Source organism: Bos indicus, chromosome 10 (assembly GCF_029378745.1).
Source record: "Bos indicus isolate NIAB-ARS_2022 breed Sahiwal x Tharparkar chromosome 10, NIAB-ARS_B.indTharparkar_mat_pri_1.0, whole genome shotgun sequence".
NCBI classification, from domain to species: Eukaryota; Metazoa; Chordata; class Mammalia; order Artiodactyla; family Bovidae; genus Bos; species Bos indicus.
Window position 1 is genome coordinate 2,357,331 of NC_091769.1, and position 5,681 is coordinate 2,363,011.

Consider the following 5,681-nt stretch of genomic DNA (forward strand, 5'->3'; position numbering starts at 1 on the left):
CTCATCTTTATGGCTATTTTCTCCTATTATTATTTAATTCATGTAATTTTATAAAAGTGAATCAGTGGCTTTGTCTGGATCCCTCTTTTCAAAGCCTGCCCAACCTACTGGACACCCCATCCCAGAACTGGGCCTTAAGAATGGGTATATCAACATAACAACAAGTAAAATTGTATTTCTAGGGTGCTAAGTATTAGACCTTCTTAACTGTTGTTTCTAGAGAAACTATTTTTCGCCTTTATGTGATTCCCTCCTTTCTTTATGTGACATTTAAAAATGAATTATGCAAAAGAGACACTGATGTATAGAACAGTCTTATGGACTCTGTTGGAGAGGGAGAGGGTGGGAAGATTTGGGAGGATGGCATTGAAACATGTATAATATCATGTATGAAATGAGTTGCTAGTCCAGGTTTGATGCACGATACTGGATGCTTGGGGCTGGCGCTCTGGGACAACCCAGAGGGATGGTATGGGGAGGGAGGAGGGTGGAGGGTTCAGGATGGGGAACGCATGTATACCTGTGGCGGATTCATTTTGATATTTGGCAAAACTAATACAATTTGTAAAGTTTTTAAAAAAATGAATTATCATTGACCCTGCATGTCATTAACAGATCACAATGGCTCAGTGCCACTGATGGAGGCGCACAGCTAGTGCCACACCCAAGGAGTGCAGGTGAGAGCCATCACTGCTGTGCTTGTAGAAAGCCGTGGAACAAAGAGCAGGGGAGTCAGTGAGTTCTGGATCCAGAATTTGAATGACTGCTGGACCACTTGCTTGGCAGGAATTACTTCTTACTCAGAGTATGAGTGGAGTATTTTATACAATGTTGAAGATAACACCAATTGTTGATTAACCTGGTGACTCACTACCTGTATCCCTTTGATCTCCCTGAAAGAAGAGGTGGATGAGAAAGTAGGTGTGAGACTAGCCCACAGCACAAGCCTAGCCCAGGGCTGCCCCAGCCAACCTGGCCTGCTGGGGCAGAGGCCCCCTCTGCCCTTCCACTCCATGTGCTTTTCTCCAAAAGGCACAGCCTTTGCAGCCAGAAGCCCTTTTGAGCCCTCTGAGGGGTTATGCTTTCCCATCAGACGGGCCCACAGGCTCTTAGGTCAGGAGGCCTTTTGTTACCCCATCTCCAAGGGCTGGATCATCACACAACTAGGCAAGCTATGACAAGTACCGGAGGAGATTTTCTTAATGCATCGCCGGGCTACTATATTAACTGTGTGTGTGTGTGTGTGAACAACTAAATATAGTGGGTTTTCTTTATCTCCTGGTTCCATTTTTATACCCAGTTCTTGAAAAGACATTTTACTCATTCTTAGTTCAGAAAAAAATTAGGCCCACTTCGCAGTTCAGCTGTTTTCAATTATGTTACTCCACCCACTCTCTGTTTTTCTGGGCATTCATTTACCCGCTGCAGGATTTATAAAGCACCCCTCTGCTCTTTCCCAGCCACTGCGGTCACACTGCCCCCACACACCTAATAAGTACCTCAGGAAGCTTGCTAGTTCTGCATCAGAGACTGTGCCAAGTGGAACATAAGTCCCTCTTCTTTCCCGCCTCTCCCCATTCCCAAACATTTGTTGGTGTATGAATATCAGCCCACAGATGATATTTTGCAGGAATCATTGTTTCTTCATATCTTTAAATCAGCTTAAATCTGCCCTGAGCCCTCCTCCATCAAGGTTGGAGGGAAATACAATTTCAATCATTATTGGGACTCCCTACTTTCAGGACCTGGGCAAAGGAACTTAACATATTGCTCAAGGACACAGGTTTGTCCCTCTGGTCATGGGCCACAGGTTCCTTGCTGGCTGCTGCCGTGATGTGTGTTGTTTCAGCCCCGCTGGGGCCATTGGCCCCCGAGGCCATCCTCTGGTTCTCCCTGGAGCCAGAGAAGGAGCCCCTTCGGCTGAGGGCCACCTTTCCCAGATGCTGTCCGCTATCATCCTTGGGCCTGTTCTCTCCCCAAGCTTCTGTCAAGGAGCAGCGGGTGAGCCCCACATTAGAGAGGTGCTGACCCTCTAGTACCATTTTGGGAAATCTCTCTTCCCCTTGAAAGTCACCATCTTGTCTCTCTTTCCTCTCTGGGACACCTGGCACAATTTCTTCAGAGGGGTTGAGCTTTCACAAAAAGCCAAAAAGGCCTTTGATGTCAAGTTTTCTGGTGTGCAAAATCCCTGATGCAAGCAAAGTGTTAGAAGGCTTGAAATGAGAAGATGGAAAAATACTGTGAGTCAATTATTTGCTCAAATATTATCCTGTTTGCTCTTTTTTAGATGAATAAACTCTAGTTAAGAGAACCACCTAGGGGAGACCTGGCAGGGAGGAAAAGGCGGTTGTGACACGCAGACATCTGTAGCGGGGCCAGGGAGATGCATAGTGGTTGCTACAGGCAGCGATTTCTCACAATACCCCTGCACTGAATGTCTCTATGAGGCATCTGGACCCTACTCTTTGCTGCTGCTCCACTAGTATTTCTTCCTTTGTACCTTGCTTATCTCTTTTTCTTTATTCATTGTATTTTTCTTCTTTTTCTTTCCTTGACATAACTTCAAGTTGGGCTTATCATACAGTTTGATATTCCTTGTTAAGATTTCCAGATACCATGACGGACTGGTTGCTAGTCATTGAGCCAACTTCATAAGGAAAACAGCCCTCAATCCAGTCATTGTAATATTCAGACGACCAGATCAGATTGAATGTGATTAGAAGGTTGAGCAATCACCCTGCAAGTGTTTGAGCCAGTTTAATGCATAACTGTCCCCTTAATTACGGAATCAAATGCAACATTAGCTTTTAGCTACAATCTGGGCCTTTCATGCTATTTGCATGATTGCTATCTTCTTGCCTTCTCTCAACTTGTAGCAAAAGGGAATTTCTGGGCCATTGTTTTCCATTTCACTTATTTTCCATATTTATGCCAGTAAAATATTTATAAATGTTTAAGTTTGTGAAAGCTGTTTGGTGGTTTAGTTGCTAAGTTGTGTCTGACTCTGTTTATTGTATTTCTATTATCCACCTTTGTTGTAGAACATCTGCTTTCTTTCATATGCTCATTACAAAAAAAAGTTTTTGAGTTAAATGTACCATAAGCTTAAACAGTTTTGCAGTACATGATTTCCTGTGTACTTTTTTTCCATCAAAAATTGCTTTTCACTTCTTTAGTCCACATTTTTTATTCTGTGAAACAGAGGTCAACACATTATTTCCTGTGGGCCGAATCTAGGCCATGGCTCTAGTTTTGTAAATAATGTTTTGCTGGAAGACAGCCACGCCTGTTCTTTTCAGTGTTGTCTATGGCCGCTTCCATGTTGCAGCGCCAGAGTGGGTAGTCATGATGAAGGCTGTCTGACATGCAAAGCCGAAACTATTGCTACCTATATTTTTCCAGAAAATGACTGCTTATCCTAAGTATGGTACAATGACCAAAAATTGTTTCCATTGCAGAATCTTAGAATTCCAGAGGTGGAAAAGATATGAACCTAAGAACTGCATTTTACAGAAGATAAACAGGCCCATGCAAGAGTCAGCTTTTACTGAATGCTATTATGTGCCAAGCACTGTGTCTTAGGAAAGACAAGCACTGTGTCTTAGGAAAGACTATCTCATTGTCTACAACCAGTGGGAGACACTGGTTATTTCTGGGAGAGAGACTTTAGAGTCTAAGAAAGTTGTTGCAACATTCAGCCTCTAAGTGCAGGAATTTCCTGGAAATCCCATAGAAAGTAAATGTCAAAAACTAAAGCCAGTGCTTGGTTTCCTGTTCTCCCATGCCGTCTATTAAAAGCAAAGATGTTTATTAACCTTTGTGTTCTGTGACCCAGGGAAGCAGAGGTCTTCTTCGCATGTCTTTTCTAAATCTTGACTGAAAATATACTGTCCATTGGCTGGGGTAAGACATCTGCTCTAGCATGCCTGGCATAAGTTTTTTCTTGGGTGAGTCACACAACTATGGCTCTGTTCCCTGAGAATTTGCTTGAAGCTTGACTTAACCTGTTAAAAATCTGCGGAAAGTGGAAGTGGACCACTATTAGAGGCCCCTCTATTCCCACGAGGAAATAGGACTCTTTTCTCACCAAGTCAGCTTGTGGCTTAGCCTTCCCTGTGTGCAAAAAGTAGAACAGGAACTTCTATGTGGGGTCATAAAAATTCCCAACTAACATTTCCAATAGAATGTTGACAATAGACTGTAAGAATGATCGACTCCACATTAAGCTTTCGTTGATGACACGAATACTTGCAGCTTCATGATCACTGGGCTCCACATAGTCAGGATCCCCAGGGCCTCAACACGAGGGCCTGGTCCCACTGCCTTAGGGACACATACTTCTCACTTTTTAGTCAATCTTACCTTTGTGTATTAACACCTTAGTATTTGCAAGTTTGTTCTCTCTTCAGGTTTCTGCTTTGTCCTTCCTAAATATTTTTCCTGAGATGAAGGCCTTCCCAGTCCTAAATCCAGGCTGCTACACTACTAGAGAAAGTATCCCCCAACTGGGCAGATGATAGTCTCCATGGAAATATGGTCCTCATCTTCAGCTGGGAGCTTGGAGTGGAACAGCCTGTCCATCTTCTCTGTTTCCCTAGTCAACTCATATTCCAATTTTCCCCTCAAAACCCCCCACACTTCTGACTCCCTTACCTATCTCATCAAATTGGAACTCTCCAAATCTCTACACTGGGATGCTCTCACATCCCTTTCTTTTTTCAAAAAATTGCTTTTTAATTGGAGTGTAGTTGCTTTACAGTGTTTATGCTGAATGGCAAAGTGAATCAGCTATACATATATGTGTGTGTGTGTGTATATATATATATATATATATCCCCTCTTTTTTGGATTTCCTTCCCATTTGGGGGATTTTCTTCCCATTTAGTTCTCCACAGAGCATTGAGTAGGGTTCCCTGGGCTAGACAGGAGGTTTTCATGAGTTATCTGCTTTATCCACAGTATCAACAGTGTACATATGTCAATCCCAGTACGTCCCAGTCCATCACACCCTGCCCCTTCCCCCCACTGGTGTTCATACATTTGTTTTCTCTTTCACTGCAGCACTACTTACAGTAGCCAGGACATGGAAGCAACTTAAATGTCCATCAACAGAGGAATGGATAAAGAAGGTGTGAGACATATACACATGGAATATTACTCAGCCATAAAAAGAATGAAACGATCATTTGTAGAGATGTGGATGGACTTAGACAGCATCATAGAGTGAAGTAAGTCAGAAAGAGAAAAACAAACGTTGTATATTAACACATTTTATGTGGTCTAGAAAAATGGTACAGATGATCTTATTCGCATCCCTTTCCTACTTTGCACCTTGCATTTGAAAATGAGACCCTCCTCCCATGAAAGTCAGATGTTCCATTGGTTTTATCTTCCACATCATGTCTCAGTATCTCAGAGAACTTACACTGACCATTTCCCCAACCTCAGTTCACCCGAGCAGTAACCTAGCATGTCAATTTGTAAGAAGTGAAAAAAAAACCCTGGAGTAAGTTGCTGTAGAAATATCATATCAGTTAATCCAGATTTCCATGTATTATAACCAAAAAGTATAAATTGGTTTTCCTCCTACTGAATAGAAATTGAAACCAAACAAAATAAAACAAGCAAATTCTCCTCCAAGTGTGAACACCACAGATGAACTTTTTTCTTCCATTTTGCAG

At 42.5% G+C, this 5,681-nt stretch overlaps 1 long non-coding RNA gene across 3 annotated transcripts in view; it reads left to right on the forward strand.

Annotated features, from left to right (window-relative positions):
• The window catches only part of LOC109564440 (uncharacterized), a 62,786-nt gene that overhangs the window by 16,960 nt on the left and 40,145 nt on the right, over positions 1-5,681 (forward strand). For all 3 annotated transcript variants that reach the window (XR_011568700.1, XR_011568698.1, XR_011568699.1), the window contains exons 4-5: positions 616-677; positions 5,062-5,228. This is a non-coding gene — a long non-coding RNA (uncharacterized lncRNA). The remainder of the gene's footprint in view (positions 1-615; positions 678-5,061; positions 5,229-5,681) is intronic.